This window comes from Sander lucioperca, chromosome 1 (assembly GCF_008315115.2).
Source record: "Sander lucioperca isolate FBNREF2018 chromosome 1, SLUC_FBN_1.2, whole genome shotgun sequence".
NCBI lineage: Eukaryota > Metazoa > Chordata > Actinopteri > Perciformes > Percidae > Sander > Sander lucioperca.
The window spans coordinates 23,606,834-23,626,340 of NC_050173.1; positions in this window are offsets into that span (position 1 = coordinate 23,606,834).

Here is a 19,507-nt window from a genome sequence, read left to right on the forward strand (position 1 = left end):
GTATGATGAAAATAAACATAAAAAAGTCTGCAGCGCTTGTGATTAATGTACTAATGCTAGTTTTGAGACTGTCCTCACCAGATGAATGACGTCATGGGTCACTTATTTAAATGCTTTAAGCAACCTGTGTGTACATGTTCCTGACCTCTTGTGGTTGTTCGAATAATGACTCTCTCAGAAGCAAAAGCACAAGCGGCACTCTAATGGAGGATGTCACAAAGGGATGCACAAAGTGTCTGACTTTGACACCAGAGACTGTGGTTTGTATCCTGTCTCCTGACAGCCTACTTTATTTTGGGTTATTCATGGTTTATTTAAACCATGACCAGACAGCTTCCCTAACCTTAACAAAGTTTGTGACCTAAAACAAGTTATTTTGCAATAGTCATATGTTGTTCTGGAAGGCATTGCAAAATACTATATTTTATATTGTTGCTCACAGGCAAACACTTTTTAAAATTATACTCATTTTCTTTGTATGCTATTTTCATGCCAAAGTGTTGTTCTAGATAAGATGGGAAAGCTTTGGTTAATTATGTCATTCTGCAGCTCTTTAAGGGAGTAGGACCCGCTACAGTGGCAAAGGAAACTCATTAAACCTTTAGCTAAAGAATGCATTCACAAAAGCATAAATAACAAATGAATGACCAACAAACAAACACAAACTACCAACAAATAAACTACTTTAGTGTGTCAAGTAAATAAAAGTTGTTTTACAATCCAAAACACACGTGTGGTTCAGACAGGGTGCCATTGTGCAGTCAAGCAGTTTAAATTGATTTTGATTTTGATTGTGTATGTATTATGTATCATAAAGCTTCCAATATTAATAATTCTTATCTTATTGTTCTTATCGTTCTTATTCGAGCAGACTAATTATTCAGTTGTCCTACTCCCTCCCTCAGCTCAACACAAGTAATGAAGTAAGATTTTGCAGGAGCATGCAGAAATGCCAATGTTGAAAGTGTATTATGCATAAAAATGGGATTCAACGTATTACAAATAAGATATCAGGCTGTAGCTGTCAGTGCTTTCCTTGTGTGCATACACTATGGAAAGCACTGACAGCAGAAAGTGAATAGCATTGATTGAGAAGAAAAGAGTGGCTGGCAATTTGTGATTTAATGTATAGAAACTGTGCCATGTAATTTTGGTGAACACAACAGAACTATTCTAAGAAAAACATAACAGTTTGAGAAAAGACTTACTGCACCCTAAATATTGTATAAAAGTGTGTTTTCTAGCTATGAGGTCTGATAGATTTTGTGTGAAGTCAAATAGTCCCAATCTAACTGAATTTGACTGTAGGCAGGGAAGAAACGTTTAATTCTGGATTATATATAGAAATGTCTGATACAAATCTGAATGCACATGAATAATACTAGAGATGACTACATGTTGCATTAGGTGCTGCATTAGCTTTGCATGAAAAATGCATCTCCTTCAGAGTCCTAAATGTACCTTCTCTTCTGTGTATGCCCAGTCTGAACTGATGAACCGTTGCTTCCTGAGTGTCTAATGAAATATACTGTAAACTGTAAGACTGTAAAAAAAATTTGTAAAAAAACTGCTGTGTGTTTTTTCCATCAGCGCTCTCTGTCTGCACCAAATCACTTTAGTGATGGAGTGTTTCTTGCACTTGTGGGATCGTTTCCATAGCGACCGTCTAGATGTGGGAAGTCGTGTCTCAGTACTACCCCCCACACCTCATACAAAATGTTAAAATGTGAATGGTATCCTTGAGTTCTGTCTCTTGTGTGGATGTCTGACTCAACTGTCTCAAGATTTGAGAGCTTAGAGTGAACAAATGTTTGCACATTGCTGATGATGCTGTACTGTGGCCCATACAAGAAGTAAGGGTTATAAAACTAATCTTCTTTACTTGAATAAAATGCTTAAATGGTACAAAACGTGTTGAAGTAAAAAAGGACATAATCAGACAACCGTCATATTCTATCTAGACCAATACAAAGAGGCTATGCTGATATCAGCTGTTACTTGTTAGGTAATCTCTCAGCTTGTTGGTCAATATCCTGCCAAATCCAATATCTCGAAGAAATCCGCATTTGCCTACAATACATCAAAAGTGTCAACAATTCGGTCTCTGCAGCCACAAAACGAAACAAAATTATATCTAAGAAAGTGACCATAATCATGCTATGCATGCTTTAATCTCAATGTATTCAAATCAGTTGCTACAATACAACATTAACATGCTAGTGGACGCTTTTAATGTCCTAATGCTTTCTAATTATTGTAGCATAGCTAGAGCTAGGGAGCTCTTGCAGTGCCATATTCTACCTACACAGCCAAACAGGGCCACCAAGACCACTGTGTGATGAAAAATGCATCATTTACACCCACAGAGTGTCTTCTCTCTTGTCTCTTTGTTCATTGTCATCATGTTTTCTGACATGAAGCCTTCTCTTTTGGGAGATGAGAAACTAGAAATACCTTGACCTCCTTGTGTCAAACCCCTCCCGTCTCACAGGGTGAAACTCTCTGGTGGCCAAACTGACAGTGACAAACTGACAATGGCTGAATGCTCCACTTCACATTTCTAACCTTTGTCTGAAAGTGCATCTTTTTCTTTGTTCAATTCTCTGTAGAGCCGGAGAAAGAGAGAGAGAGAGAGAGAGAGAGAGAGAGAGAGAGAGAGAGAGAGAGAGAGAGAGAAAGAGAGAGAGAGAGCGAGAGAGAGAGAGAGAGAGAGAGAGGTTGACTAAGAAAAATAACTTTTAACTCTCCAAGGACTTTTTACATGAAGACACATGGGGTTAATACGACAAATATGTCACAGATCCTGGACAGCATGTTGCTCAAGGACACATGGATGAACAGGCCAGCCTGATCTCACAAAATGGTGTATAAATAACATGGCAATGTGTTAAGTAATTTTGGTGGCTTTTGGTCGGTCCCTCACTGAAATATCTCAACAATCTCCTCTAGCGCCATCATCAGATCAAAATCTAAATGCATACAACACTTTGGTTTCTAACCAAATACCTGCTAAACTACTGACATTGCCATCAGCCTCAGCTGTACTTGGTGTGTAAGGCTGATTAGCTAAAGTTAGCATTCTAAAATGAACAAACTAAGATGGTTAATATGGTAAACAATAGGGGTGGAACGGTACATGTATTCGTATTGAACGGTCACGGTTCGGTGCTTGAATTTACACGGAGAATACACGGTATAAAAATAAATAAAACTTGCGTGCAAATTAATTAATGTAATGTGGAACTAATGTAATGCAGAACTACTATTAGATATGCAGGTTCTATGTAGGGGTGCAAGATATATCGACTCAATATTGTTATCGCAATATCACGTTGCGCAATATTATATCGAGGGATGCAAGATATATCGACTAAATATCTTTATCGCAATATATTGAAAGTGTCGCAATAAGTATGCAATATTTATTTCATTTTGTGCAGCGCTGCGTCCCGTCCGTTGGCTGTGTGGCTTAGTTGTGTTTGATTTAGAGCCTGCTTGAAACGCTATAATGATCATCATTTCATTGGCCAGTTACTGTGCCACTTGCACATGTTAGTACACGTGAGCGCACGGGTCCACTATGTGACATGATTACCATGTGACGTGTGTGCATATTTCAACAGAGTGACAGTGTAAGTGAAGAAATAGATAGAGACAACAAAACGGAACGAATCATGTTGTACCAGTCCAATATGACTGTGTGAATGTTATGTCAGTTGAAATAAACCTTGTGTTGTAAGAAAACTTGTTTGATTTGTTATAAATCTATTTTGATGCGTTTTCCCATAACTTTTGTAATTTTACATATGTTTAAAAATATCGAAATTAATATTGATATCGCAATATTCATAATCGATATCACAATATCACATTTTGTCAATATCGTGTAACCCTAGTTCTAGGGACACCTGTAGTGGAAAAAATTATGTTTAAGCATGATTCTTTATATTTTTGTCTTATTTCTGTTTTAATTTGTCTCACAATGATGAAGGTTTTTTTCTTCTCTTATTCTCACATATTGAAAGTAAGAGTCACCAAGTCTGGGAACGTAATATGTACGCTGAACAGATAGGGACTACAAGGTCACCCTAAACTATCTGTTATTTCTGCCTGGATAGTTGAGACTTCTCACATAGTTGAGATAAACGGGATGTCTAAACTTTGGGGTAGAAAGTGGTACAGAGGGGAAGAAGTGAGGTGGCTCCTGAATGTCTGACTATGTTTGATTGTAAGAAATGTGTGAGTCATGTTTAGAAAGAGGGGCATGCTCTTTTTTATCTCACTGGAGATGCATATATACTGTGTGCTTTTTGTTATTCGTTGAAGAGACCTTTCACACCAGAGCTGCGTGTCTTTTGTGAACCGTGTGCTTCCTGCATTTGTAAATGTAAATAAATACTCAAGACCAAACTTTGGTTTAATCCTCAAATCGTCCTTATTTGTTTCATCTGGTGTTTTTAATACGCACTCCTGCTGCTAACAAGAAAAACTTCCATTACAATTTGGCGTTGTCGAGGCAGGGTTGGATGAGATAACAGAGAAGAGAACTCCGTGGGTCGCTGATGACTGGCTATCCAGGGATCAAAAATCGCCTGCCTCATACTTCTAACCTTAAAAAGGTATTTCAGAGAGAAGGGGGTCAGGACCACGGAGAACTCTTGACTGTTTCCACTCCGATCTAAAACGAACAGGAAGCAATTTCAAGCAGCATGGGGTAAAATCAAAATTGATTAAATGCAGTTGGATTGTGAATTCAAGATTTTGAACAAAACATTCTAAACAAGCAATAATTGCTAAACAAATTAAGTAATGAAGATTTGCGAAATCATTATTGAAGAGGATAAATGAAACAAATACTGACATTTGGAAATTGAGTAATTTGGTACCTTTTTGTTTCTTTTGATTTTGTTTTTGGGGTTCTAGTTAAAAGAAAAAAAAAACATTGAATTTATGGTTAGAAGTGACATTCTCTTGCAGAAAGGGATATATCTGTGATTATCTCGTTGATACGAGACAGGGCAAAAGAGTGACAGAAGAGACAGACTGTTGGGCTGGTCAAAAAAGGTTAGAAGAAGAAAACTAACTAAAGGTAATTGAAAGCCTTTGAGAAAACTAAAGGTAGTTGAAAGCCTTAGAAAAGAAAAAAAAATAGTCTACAATACTCCGACAGAGTTCTTGGCTATTAGAGACAGACTGCAGAGGAAATAAAATAGTTTAAACACACATACACACGTACATACACCTGCTTGCAAACGAAGATATGCTTTTTTGCACGCTACAAACACTCCCCTACACAATAGACAGATATTATTAGACGCAATACAGCACATTGAACAGAAAAAGATATGCCAACCTATTCAATGTATTTTATCTGATGTGTATACAAATTGCCTACCATGGTGGTAATTATACAAGGGAAGGACATTTAATTATTAGTTGATTCAGGAGCAACAATTTGGGTTTTGCTAAAAATCTTTGTTTTTTAAATCAGAAGCTCTCTGGTAAACTATTTTTTTTTCCCCTTATAGAAATGATTTGTGGAATGGTTATCTCAGAAAAGTTCACCATTCTTATGATTTGTGTATATTCAGATCCTTAGGATCCTGAACTAGACGAGAAAGGAAAGTGCTAATTTTCTTTTTCCTTTCACCTGTGTATCTTGAAAATTTATTGGACAGAGATTTGATGTGGATATTTGAAATTGGAGTTGTTCCTATCCTTAAGGTTGTGCGTCTTGATCACTCTTTGGCTGACATATTTTTGTTACAGCCTAAAAGTACGCATTTGTTTACAAATTAATGGGACATGTACCATGTCAGTCTGTTAATCTCCTGACTATGGTAAACAAATTATGACACCTGTAGCTGAGCTTAAGGAGTCACAAATAGTACATTGCATTTCTTTTGTCACCCTTGACTCTGACAAAGATTATGTTGAAAAGTTGTTGAACATTCAAAGGATGAGCTTGAGTTTTCTTTTGTCTACTGGCATATACATACATGTGCAGTGGCTGTTACCTTGACTGATAAACTAAATACGTTTTTCAGAATTTCTAACTCAAAAGCTCACATTCATGTTTCTTTGTCTCCAACAGAAGAGGACACAGACTCAGGACACCTTGTGACTACTTTGACTGACTGGACTGACACTGCTGATAAATAGTGTTTTCTTTTTCTCCATCGATGAGGAGATTATAGAAAACCCGTACAAAATACACATATTTGCACGGTAAAAAACAAAGAGACATTTTATCTACTGATGTTTCACCACTTTTTGTCTCAGGTACAGCGTCATCACTGGACAAACACACACATGTGATGTGGATTGATAAAAAATTGTCAACCTGTAGTCATTAAGTGGCGTTCGGACTACAGGCCCCAGAAAACATCAGTGCACGCTAAAACAGGAAGCAATCGACAGAAATCCGACCGGGTTGTTTTTTTTTAACTCCTTGATGACGGATGGAGTTATTGTTCCATGTTTAGATTCTCCTGTAGTGTACGTACACTTATTTTCTCAGTAACGATAAATAAGGAGAATCATCTTATTATAAATGTTGAAGTTTTGTTTTTGTTCAGGACCTTCAAGCAGTAAATGCAGTGGTCTATGCTCGAGCACCCAAAGTTTCCCAAACCAAAAACAACATTCCAGGGAATGTTAAATGTTTTATTTCTCTGTTGTTCTGTCTAACGTTTTTCTTTTTCAGTGTTCCAGTGGAAAGGACAGCAAAATATCGTTTTATAGTTCTGGTTGATGGTAAGCTGTACACCTTGACACACCTTTGTCAGGGGTACATTGAGTTTTTAATTAATAATGCCATAGAGCAGTTAAAGAATAACAGTGTGTTTACATGTACCCTGGAGAAATCCTTCTTTCTTTGAGAGAGGACAGCTGGAGGAGGAGCTTCCCAGAGAACTCACACACACACCCAGAGATAAGACACAAGCTAAAACAAAACATGAGTTGTGCATGAGGAATTTTGGTTTAAAGAAATAATTTTGAAGACAAGTTTTTGTCATAAATTATAGAATGTGATATGTTTTCCATAACAGGTAACAAATTGGATAATGGATGTCAAATTAGAAGTACTTGCGTTTGCTCTATAGGCCTAAAAACTTTGATTCATAAAGATTTTTAGAACTACCAGATAGTAAATAGTTTTACTTTGGGTTGCAAACTAAAGATAAAAATGAAATAAACAATAACTTTTTGTTTAATTTGTCTTAGTTTAATTGTTATATTGAAACCAATACAGGTTGATATGAGATTTCATCCTAAAAGCAGTTCATTTAATATCATACTCTAAATGAGTTTTTGAGTTGCTATATCACAAAATTGTCAAAACTAAATTAGTTGATGTTGACGTTGAAAACACTTTTTTTTCCTCTGAAAAAAAATACTTTTTGAACTTTTGTGGCTGATAAACAGGGTTTTTGCTGTGTAACACAGGACAGTGTTAATGGCTAAACCATTAAACAGATTATTTATATATGCTGCTTATTGAGTCATGAGTTTTTCGTGACTCAAATAGGAGGGATATAGTAGCAATAATAAACTGTTCACATAATTTTTTGATTTTAAAACTACTCTAAAGAAAATTTAGTTTTTGTTTTGATTGACTTGCACTATTTTGCAAAAACACAACCCTTAAGGTAATCTAAGGCGTAAAAGAGAACAGTTTCAAAACCAGTGTTTCCTTTTCAGCATATTTGTATGGATTTTATAGAGTTAAACCAGAATGAGGGAAAGAAATGCTGTTTTATAATTATTGATAATGACTAAAATGAGTAAAAGTTTTTCCAAGTGATAATATTGATAAAAAAACAAATAATGCTTTTTGGAGTTCTGTTTTGTGCCACACAGTGCCTCGTGTGTGTCAGTCGGGTCCATCTCACCCTCCCACAGCTGCAGGATGGACTGAGAGAAGGAGGAGGGGGGGAGCGAGAGACCGTCCTGATCTGACACATCTGACGCATTGAGAAGTTAAGTAGCACACAGACTCACATTCTGAAAATACACACACTATTAGGAGAAGATAATTAGAAGTACTTATTTTTACTTTTAAGATAAGTATTCAGTTGGTGTGTCAGGAAATGTTTAAAGTACATTTCCCTGTTCGAATTTGAATTGGATTGGTGAAAAGTTGATAAAAATAACTTTGGCTTAGGTAATATCTGACATAAACATCAGTAAACTATTTTTGGGTAAATACAGGCATAAAATGTTCCATTCAAAGACTTCCTAGAAACCAGGTTTGAAAAGGGGAATACCTTAATTTGTATTTTTCTAGTCTTTCACAGTTGCTGCATCTTTTCTGGTGAACTGTTAAATTTGTGAGGTTTAGTGCTGAGATGGTTTGAAACCATGATGATTAAAAACCATGTATCAACAACTTTAACATGGAGATTATGATTAAGACTAACATCTAAATGAAAATGTTTAATGTTGATGTGAATGCTTAAATGATGTAAATTATGAGTAATATACTGAGATAATGGTATGCACATATTAATTTAATATTTACTCTCATATATATATATTGAAGTTAAGAAAAACGTTTAATCATTTAAATGTTGTATTTTTGATGATGCAAAATAATACAGGAGGGAAGTTAAAGATAAAACTTAGATGAAAAATAAGATATAAGTTAAAGATAAATCTTATGAACAGTAAAAAAATAATAATATATATATATAAACTAATTTACTTTTGTATATGAAAGGGATAACAATTCAGTCAGGAAAAGCTTAGAGGAAACAAGAGCTTTAGAGAGATAGAGAAGTACACTGTGTGACAGTCTATGAGAGACTGGCTCAGGTTACAAGCAGGCATTTCCAGTGAGGAGGAGTCTGCCACAAGACCTTCTGTCTCTGAGCTTTCAGCACACAAACATAAAAAAACTTGAATTGACTCAAAATGCATTTTAGGAAAAAGTTTAGAAAAAAAACAACAACCAAGAGGTTGCCCTCCAGGTCAGTTCCTGCTGGTACCAGAGAGCTAAATGTACTTTTGAATTAGGATAATGGATTTTCCTATTGATGGATTGTATAGGAGTTAAATTTAACAGTTACTTTCACTCAGAAGTTAATTATAGTTGTCCTACTCCTTGCCTTTATCTGAGGGATATTTAAATGATAGTTTTTTTTATTAATGGAGAAAATATGCTTTTTTCCAAAATGCCAAAACCTGATGAAAATTGTGAACATACAAAAGTGAAGTGCAAAAGATCTAAAATGCTGTTGATTAGAAGTTTTAAAAAATAAAGCTGACAAAGACTATATATATATTTTTGTGATTGAAATTTTGAGCTACTGTAACTAGGGAATTTCCCCAGTGGGGGCTACATAAAAATGTTCTTATATCATATAGGTGATAAACAAAAAGTTGATTTTTTGATTTCAAAGACAAATTATGTAATTTGTAGGAATAACTAATCTGAATTTCAAAGACAAAAGAGTCACTAGCAGAGTTTGTCAAATGCTTACAGATGCTATTGTGATCTGACATATTTGGGTTAGGAAGAACTAGGATTTTTGTACATAAAACATATGTGTATGAAATATAATGTTTTATTGTCATCAAAATGCCCGACAAATATATAGGCCTACAAGTCCAGCTGAATGATTTACTAATGACTAATTTAATCAATTAGTAGATTGACAGAAAACTGCTTTGATCATTTCCAGGTTTCAAAATGTGAGGACTTTTCTATATTGTTGCTTTTTAATACCTTAAGTACATATCTTTATGATACCTTTCTTACTTAGGTAATATCCTTAATGGAATATTGCTGGTAACAGAAAATGTTTACAGATGGAATCAGTACTTACTTTGTCCACTATAACTATCTGTATGAACCTTGTTGAATTGACTAACCCTAAAGTAGCAACATTTTTTTTGAGCACAGATCGGGTACTGACACCCCCTCCTCACCAGCATGAGTTCCACCAATCAGAAGCATCACTGTGGGATTGTGGGATTGTTCAGGATTGTGGATAATGAAGTACTTATCCAAGACATTGCAAATAAAAGACATTTATCTCAAAACAAGGTTGGTGCCCCATGAACTTTTGGCGTCTATGAGCATATACAATCGCTTAGTCATGTCGGCATGCTGGTTTTAAGTCTACCATCGACGGTTACGATTTATGGCTTATACTCCAATTGTCAATGGAGAAATTGCATTGTATTTTTACTTCCGGAACCCGCTGTGGGTGGGACTGTTGAGCTCTATACATCTAACATGCTAACGCATATCTGACGCCATCACCCAGATATACCAATCACTGGAATGAGACAAAAAACACAAAGTCCAACTTCCCCTCTTTACATGTCATCTTCAATGCGCCCATATTCACTCGTAGAGGAACCTGGCTTCAAGTATTTGCCGTATGTATTCAAACCTCGTTACAACATGCCATCCCGTCAACATATTTTTGTTGTTGTTATTATTCTATGTAATTTGCACTTTCATAAATAAGAGATGCTGTATTTTCAGTCATATAGCTGATTGTCTTATTTGTTTACAAGTTACAGATGGAGTCTGGAGATGATGTGGGGTACTAATTGTTTACTGTTTACATCTTAAGTTACACACTTCAGACTGTTGCAGCTAGCTCAGGGGAGAAAGACTGTATGACACTAGGTGGTACAGCCTGAGACATGCACAATTAAAAAAAAAATTGCCTTCTGCATTTTCGTTTTGCTTTTCCCTCCATTGTACCGAACCGAACAGTGATGTCTGTACCGAGGTATGAACCGAACCGTGACTTCTGTGTACCGTTTCACCCCTAGTATACATTATACCTGCTATATCAGCATGTTAGCATTGTCATTGGGAGCATGATAGCATGCAAATGATTTAAATTGCACAACAAGTTGTTCTTTGGGGAATCTTACAGCAGGAAAGTTTATTTAAGTTTATTAAAGTTTTACTTATTCCTATTTTATCTACAGTGTGTTGTGTAAGACGCTTATAAAGTGTACAGTATATGCTTGTGTTCATTAATTTTTGCTGTGTGTGTGCGCGTCTCAAAATCTTTGATGATTTTCTCCTTGCAGTTCATTACGGAATTCTTGAACTTTGTAAATTTTTTCACGTTGACTATAATATATCCAACAATAAAGTCCCTTCATCTGACTTTGGGGATGTCAGGTACGTTTCATTTAGCAGCATGAGTTCAAGCTTGGTGTGAGATAATGAGACAGGACACCAGTTGGCAGGCTGCTGTCACCACTTTAGCACAGATGGTTTGACACAAATGTCTCATTCCAGTAACTGCGGGACAATGCTAAATATGCACCCATGAACGGCAGTTTTGATCTCGTGAAAATAATTGCTCCATATCGGGCTTGAGATGTGTCAAAATAACCTGCTTGCTGATTTAAACAGCCCACATGCATGTTTATGTGTGTGGCCCAAAGAATAATGTCTCATTGTGCAGACAGTGGAGGACAGGATAGTACAGTTACTTCCAAACTGCAGCTAAAATGTCCCAATACTTTGTTTTTTTCCTCAGCTCTGATGTTCTTGGATACATTTGAAAAAATGGCAGCTGGAATAACAAGTTACATTTTAGAATCCTATTTCATTCTGGACCATGTGGGTATGTACTACAAAATCTTAAGGCATACATTGTACATGTTGCTTGTATTTGGGTGCCCAGCAGATTTGTCAGAGCTGTCATGCCAGAAAAAGAATCTTCTGTCATTCACATGAGAATATTTTAGTTTTGGTAGCAGAGCATATGAGTTAAGACATTGGCGCCACGATGGAAGACACCATCTATGCCTTGCAATGCCTCAAAGGCACTAGAAAGCACTAGAAACAACTGGTACAGAAACAGGTGTCATTGCATGTATTTTTGACAGTCCTGGCAGTTCAAATTGCTTGTTGTGTTTCATCCTAGAATAGATATGAGAAATCATCGAATTAAATCAGATTTGAATAGCAATTTGGCCCAGCTTGCAATGTAAATGCATGCAGCCTCATGAGAATCTACTTCACTTCAGACAGGGAGGCAATGTCCATTTAACACAATCCTTGTTAAATGTGATTTTTTTTTTCTTTTCTTCGCTGCTATATTTCAAGTCACATCTTAAGAAAACTTAATTAATGCTGAAAATTATGGCACATACTAATTTCATAGTATCCAAGAGAAAAAGGTCAAGGGGGAATTGGGACTGCCAGTAATTTAGCTTGTCTATCAAAGTTCTTTAATCCCCTCCCTCTCACCAGCATCCTGCCTCTCTGCTGAGGGTAGAAGCTAGCACTGATAAATGAGATGAAATAACATTTGGACAGTACAAAGTCGGCAGCAGGGCCTCTGCTCTCCTCTCTCCTCCTCTGGGGACTGGAGAGAATAATAACAGAAGTGGAGATAGTAAGTAAGAGGGAGAAAGCGAGAGACAAAGGAGGAAAAGGAAGAATTGCAATACTCCATTAATCTCTCTGAGGAGAAGACAAAAAGAAAACAGAAAGTGAGAGTGACCACAGAATATGCAAGAGAAATATCAAGAGACAGAAGAAGATAAAAAACTTTAATAAAGACACTTTCTTGAGCCTAAAGGAATAGTTCAACATACACAATCTGTTGCAGACATTTGGATGAGAAGATTTATAGCATGCCTATATCTAACTGTTCAAGATAAGGCTACAGCCAGTGTCTGGTTATAGTTATGTCTTAGCTTAGCATAACAACTAGAAGCAGGGAGAAACGACTAGCCTGGCTTTGTCCAAAACCAAAGTGCAAAAATGACAAGTTTTGGTTTGACTATTTCTTAGTCGGGCATTTTTACTCTTTGGGTTTTGTTATGTTATGGCCTACAGTACCTAGTGGGTCAGTCATTACAAACTCATGTTGGCAACAACATCTTCGACCCACAAAACATTATTTTAAATTCTAATGGAGTTTTCAAAGATACCAAAATGTGTCACTCAATGTAATATCATATGTCATATGGTTTCAATGAAGGACTTCAACAAGCTTATAGAGAATATATGATGCTGTCAGTAAGGAATAAGATGATTCTAACAACCTTAAGAAAAAATAAAAGGGGAAAACTGATACGATACCATGATAGAAAAAAAAGACAGGGAATAGATAAACTACAGTATGGTGACAGGGAACACAGACAAAGTCGAAGAAAAAGAACAAGAAAGAAAGACAAAGACAGATAACGTCACATTTAGAGCAAGAAGGATGGAAGACAGCAGATAGAAAGAAAGAGAGATGTCATGGCTTTGAGGATTGAACTTGACACAGGCCAGGGCTGAATCCCTGGATTTGTGGGGGGAGCATCCATCATGTACCAGTCAGAATGAGATTGCTTCCTCCTACTCGCAGCACGGCAAACGTGATATCATGTTTCGTTTACATGCTATATCTTGGAAACCCATACGCAGGTGAGATGGGTACCACGTTTTCATTTCTGCACAATCAAATCTCTCTCACAATAAGTAAACAGCAATCTTATGTCATTTTACATTAGGAATAATCAGAGGTGTAAAAGATTACGCCTCAAAAATCCACCCTCACCCTATATTATTTCCTTATATTACTGGATGCTTTATCACCATGTTAAAAGAAGAAGAAAAAAACGGCTATATTAAAGGAGATATTTGGCAAAAATGTTTTACTTATTGTCAAAAAGCATACAAAAGACCAAAAACAAGTATTGCCTTTGTATCCAACGCCTGATGTAGCTTAATTATGCCAGTGAGCATAAGTGGTGATCTGTTTCCCTCTGTTTCCAGTCTTCAAGCTAAGCTACAGGAACTGTCAGCAAGAAAGCAAATAAATGTAATTCTCAAAATCTTGTACTATTCCTTTAAAATAGTATTTTGAGTATGTCGAAGGTATGGCATAACTAGTCCTTTTTTGACATTGATGCTTTATTCTGTGGCTGTATAAGCATTTGGGTACATTTCTGTTTTCATTATCATTCATACTAGGACTGAAATAAGATGGATCAATTAAACGTAGTAACACAGACATCCAAATATTGGGTGAACCGTGGTCAAATGTAGTAGAACGTTACATTGAATAAATACAAATTTCCGTTTCATATACACACCACATATAACGGCGGTGTCATAATGTTTCTAACATTGGATAACAGGCAATGCTTTACAGCTTAGACAAATAGATTTAGGTTTGTATTTATACTGCTCCTGTGATCATGTCAAAAACATCAAAGCATGAACCTCCCACGCTTTATTGTTCGTCCAGCTGCAATTTTATTGATGCTCCATTACTGCATCACATCATCAGTTAGCTGTTGGAGAAATGAAAAGGATCCAGATATAATGAGTCATCTGCCAAACGTGTACTGCTGTAGAACAGTTTGTGCTGCATGAAGCACACTGTGTCAAGCACCAGCTGAATTAAAATATCACCCACTCAAGAAGCCTACATAGTGTGTGAAAGGAGCTGAGAAGAAAGAATGGAGGGAGGACTAAAGGCAAGACGGACAGACAGACGATCTGAGGTAAAAAAAAAAATAAAAAAATTGATGGATCAAGGAGGTGGATAAAGAAAGGCAAAAAAACCCACCAAAGTGGAGGGTGAGCAGACAAAGACAGGAAGGGAATAAGAAGATGACACAAGCATGACATTTGGAGGAAAAAAATTCAAAATTATGCTACAGACAGTCATAAATACTAGAAAATGCATACCAGAAAGATGTATTCACTCGCCTTTATAGCTGATATACTTTAGTCCACCAGGTTGCACTGTTGCACTTCAATCCCAGTCAGTAAGGAGCCTGTCTTGACCTTATGTGAGGTGGAGGTGGAGGAGGAGATCATACAGCAATTTTCAAAAGATTTACACAGGCAGTGAATCTGAAAAATACATGTAAGAGAGGAGGTTACAGGACACGGCTGCAATTAAAACCAGACAGCACCCAGCTGAAGACAGCGATAGATCTGAAACAACAGGTCAAAGAGATAATATATTAGCATAGGCAAATGCTGACAAAGCAGTGGGTACATGAAGAAGAATGTAACAAAGAGTGATTGCACTATAACCAAATGCAGTAGCCCTAAAATGACACTAAACCAGCACTGTTTGATAAACTGAATTAGATTTAAAACATGTTTGAAACACATTTTCTCCCAGAACAGATAATAGAAGGATGCTTCAACTGCATGACTCATAATAATGTGCTGCTAAAAGCCGTGGATTTCATCAAAGTTTAATTTGTTTAACAAACAACATCAAGCCAGATTTGACACTCTTATCCAGATTAATAATTCATTATTACACAGAAAAAACTACTGCCACTCCCAAAACAGGAACTGTTGGGTCAAAACTAAAAATCTATTTGTTAACTGCAACCCAGAGTCTAATACAGTGTAGTTATCATCAGTGATTAAAGGACAAAAAGTAATCCTTGAATTGAAAAGGACAGAGTGATAGAGGAGACATGTAAAACATCTGCTTCTTACTCCAAAGCCCAGGACAAACCCAAATGTGTTAATTACATCTTGTGATGTTGCGTCAAACCATCTCTGTCTCCATTTCTGTCTGCACCCACTAACACCTTGCATACATTTGTAAAAATAATGTGCTTGGAATAAGTAGTGCTTCTCGCTAAATTTCATCTTTACAGAATGCTAATGAAAGAACAAGCAATGGATACTATCTAATAATGGTAGAGTCTAAGTAAAATAATGTGTGACATAATGCTTTTTGTGATGCATTAATGTGTCAATGTTTGTGGTTAGTGGCTTTTATTTCTTAATTCTCTGGCAAATATAATAAACCAGATATCCCTAAGGCAGCTAAAGTGGCTGGATCTTTCAATCTTTATAACAGCTACAACACATGCTGATGGTTTTGGGTGGTAAAACAATGTTGTGCTTATAATCCAAGATAATTTCGGATGCAGTGTGTTTCTTGAAGTCTTCATCTGCACCACATATCACAGTTACAGTGTAGTAAGTCACCTTTACTGGTAAAAAATAGACAAATTGTGTTTTTGTCTGAAATAAATAATATTAATCAAAAGGGTAGAAGGTGAAAAAACACAAATTGTTGGCAAATGAAAAATATTTCAGTACTGTGCATCCCTAATTTATACTATTTCATGCTGTGCTACCACTTAACGCTGGTTGTAATGCTTAATGCTGTGCATACACTAAATTCAGCCCATCCAAAGGCCAATTTAAGGCTAAAACAAAACCCCTATGTGCTGTTTGTCACAGATGAACCTTGATAGTGACTGGCTGGCTACTTCCAGACTCACACAGAGAGGCAACACAACCACCCTTCTGAGACCCCTTCTGATGCACACACAAACACAAAAAAGTCTAGATACACACAAAACAAGGCAGAACACACTGCCATCCCATAATAGTATCCCTGCTGGATACTTTGGGACCCCCACTCACCTCCAACAGCTCAGGCTGAAGACACAGGGAGGTGAATCAAGGTGCAGAGAGTGTACAGTGGTCTCCAGGGACAGTGAGCTGATACAATCGACTCTTCCTGTCAATCACACACACACACACACACACACACACACACACACACACAGGCACACATGCAGTAGCTGGCGGTCAGTGAGTGGACTGGCTGAGAAATGTTTGCCTTACCCAAGCATGATGTTGATTAAATTAACTCCCACTGTTACACACTCACTCCCACAAGACATGTCACTCCCACTGGAGAGGGAATTAGACCATATATATATATATATATATATATATATATATATATATATATATATATATATAGAGAGAGAGAGAGAGAGAGAGAGAGAAGCTTAATCATTTTAAGGATAAGCTGTTTCAGCTACTCATCCACATTCTCTGAAGCTCCATCAGACTCGTCCAATCAGTGGAGCTGGCAAATCACTACAGAATAATTTGACAGTTCTGAAGGAAGTTGTAGGACCACTGGAAACCAAATCTGCTCTTTTAGTGGTTAAATTACAGATGCCACTGAATATTGAAGTTGCTGTAAGAAACCTTGGCAGCTGGCAGCTCTAGAGGTATGAACAATCTTTACTTCAATACGCAAAAACAACAACATCAGTGAATTGTAAGTGGCTCATGTTCACCAGCTCAGCTCGATGTTTTACACCAACCGATGCCACAGAGATTAAAGAGGTAAAAGATCCAAAAGGGATGAGTTGAGCTTTTTCTGGATGGGATGTTTTGTAGTTTTTTTTTTTAGTTTTTTTGTATATTCTACATTTATTTGTACATTCTTTACATAGGGTATTTATAATGAATCTTTTCTTGTTTGTCTGCATTACATGTTGTATGCAACAAGTCACATTTGGATGCCTATTTGTATTCTGTTGTATACCTATTGCTTGCAGCCATACTCAATGTTTCAATATTAACAGTGGATCACATACTTTACTACGCTTGTAGTGATGAACCCACAGAAAATATTGTCTTTCTGCTCATGGTTTTGGTTTTCCAGCCAACAACTCTGCCGTTTTGAAAGTAAAAAATCACTCTCTCAAATAAACCCACCCCATGGACTTTATTGCTATGTTCACAGTGATTGCCCTTTGAATTATTTACTTTAAAGTGCTCATATTATGCTCATTTTCAGGTTCATAGTTGTATTTAGAGGTTATATCAGAATAGGTTTACATGCTTTAATTTTCAAAAAACACCATATTTTTGTTGTACTGCACATTGCTGCAGCTCCTCTTTTCACCCTGTGTGTTGAGCTCTCTGTTTTAGCTACAGAGTGAGGCATCTCACTTCTGTTCCATCTTTGTTGGGAGTCGCACATGAGCAGTAGCTAGGTAAGGACAGCTAATCAGTCAGAACCAGAGTATGAGGGCGTGCCACGCTAGCAGCTAGGTGAGCATTATAACGTGTGTTACAAAGTGACGCACGTTTGTCACGGAAGTAAAGGCTGGACTACAATAGAGCTGTTTGGAGCAGATGGTGAACGGTGTTTCCTGTGAGATGTTAAGTCCCTTTGGGGTGGACTTTGGGCTTTTTCACTTTGTAAACCTATAACATGCACAAAAAAGATATATAACACAATAAAGGAAAGGGGAAAAGCCAAAAGCATAATATGAGCACTTTAAAATGTTGGTGACATACACAATCTAAGTAAGTGGCTTTTATCCTGAAGAGGAAAAGTTGTGCCAAAACATAAATTTAAAGAATCACAAAGTTTGCATCACAGTTATAAAAGTGCAGCTTTCTCCTACTTTCAAAAATCATAACATAGGCCAGTTCTTTCTCGGGGTGGCATTCCACTTCAAGAAAGCTTAATACTTGATTAATTTTCTACTGTGAACATCATTCAAATGTTCAACGGAGTGGGTGCCAGCAAAATCAGTTAAAGTCCTAATTATATGCCATGATTTCTGTCTCCCAGCCCACTCTGTTCTTACAGCAGCAGCAGCAGCAGCAAGGATAAATTCTATTGCACCTGGGAAATCTATCTCGTTAGAATTTACAGAAAATAAAGTGGCATAAAGTGATCAATCTGTACCTGTTCAATTATCTATCTTTGGTATTGCTGGTTCTGTCCTGCTCCTACTTTCTTCATTTGCACTGTACTGTAGATAAGGTCCAGTCTTTAGAACTATAAAAAGTATTTGTTTTTTATGTATTTTGCGCTTTGATAACCAAATGAAAATCAGAAGTTGACAGCAACATATTTCAACAGTAGCATTGTTGAGATTTCTGTGGTAGTGATGCGCGTGCTCTGCCAAGGCTTTCTGAGTGAATCCTCTATAATTAAAGTTGAGGCAGTTCATTTCACAAGTCTCTTTTTACAGGAGGTCTTTAATGCAATGCCATTAGGCTCCACCACCCACTCTGCACATTGTAAATACTGAATGTCCTTGCTCACTTGCTCTTCTGTTGGGAACCATGTGTTCATCATCCTTTAACATATGCCTTCTCTGTCTTCTCTCCTACAACAAAGGCTGCCTTCACCCTCATAACCTTCACTGTCTCCTCACGTCTTTGGCTTTCCTTGAACCTTCTGGAGCCTTGCAACCACATTACATACTTAAAATAAAGAAGGATTACCGGTACTCTATCTACAGTACATCACAGGTACTTTGATTTTTCACGCCTGTTTATGAGAGACTGTTGACTCATGATAGTATTTATATTCCATGTGCATATGCGTCACGTTATTTTAGTACCAAATTGCTGTTTCCCTCAGGAAGTGTATGAACCAGGCAGTATGATTAGTCTTCATTGGAGATAACAGATATCCAATGAGTAGAAAATAATTATAATTATCATGGTGGGAGACTCTGAGTTTTAGGAAAAGCTCAAAGCCAGCATATTAAAGTCCCAGTGCTAACTTTATGACAGCTGGTGTAGCAGCAGTTCCTTTGCATCCCACCTGCCATGTAGTGACGCCAAGTCAAAGATCAGATTTCCACGGTGCCCCGGCACCTCCAAGAGAGTATGAGATTCAATTAAAGCCCACTGAGGAACTCCTAGCAGGTGTACACAGCAGATGAGTGCTTGAGACAGTTAATGTTACATATCACACACACACAC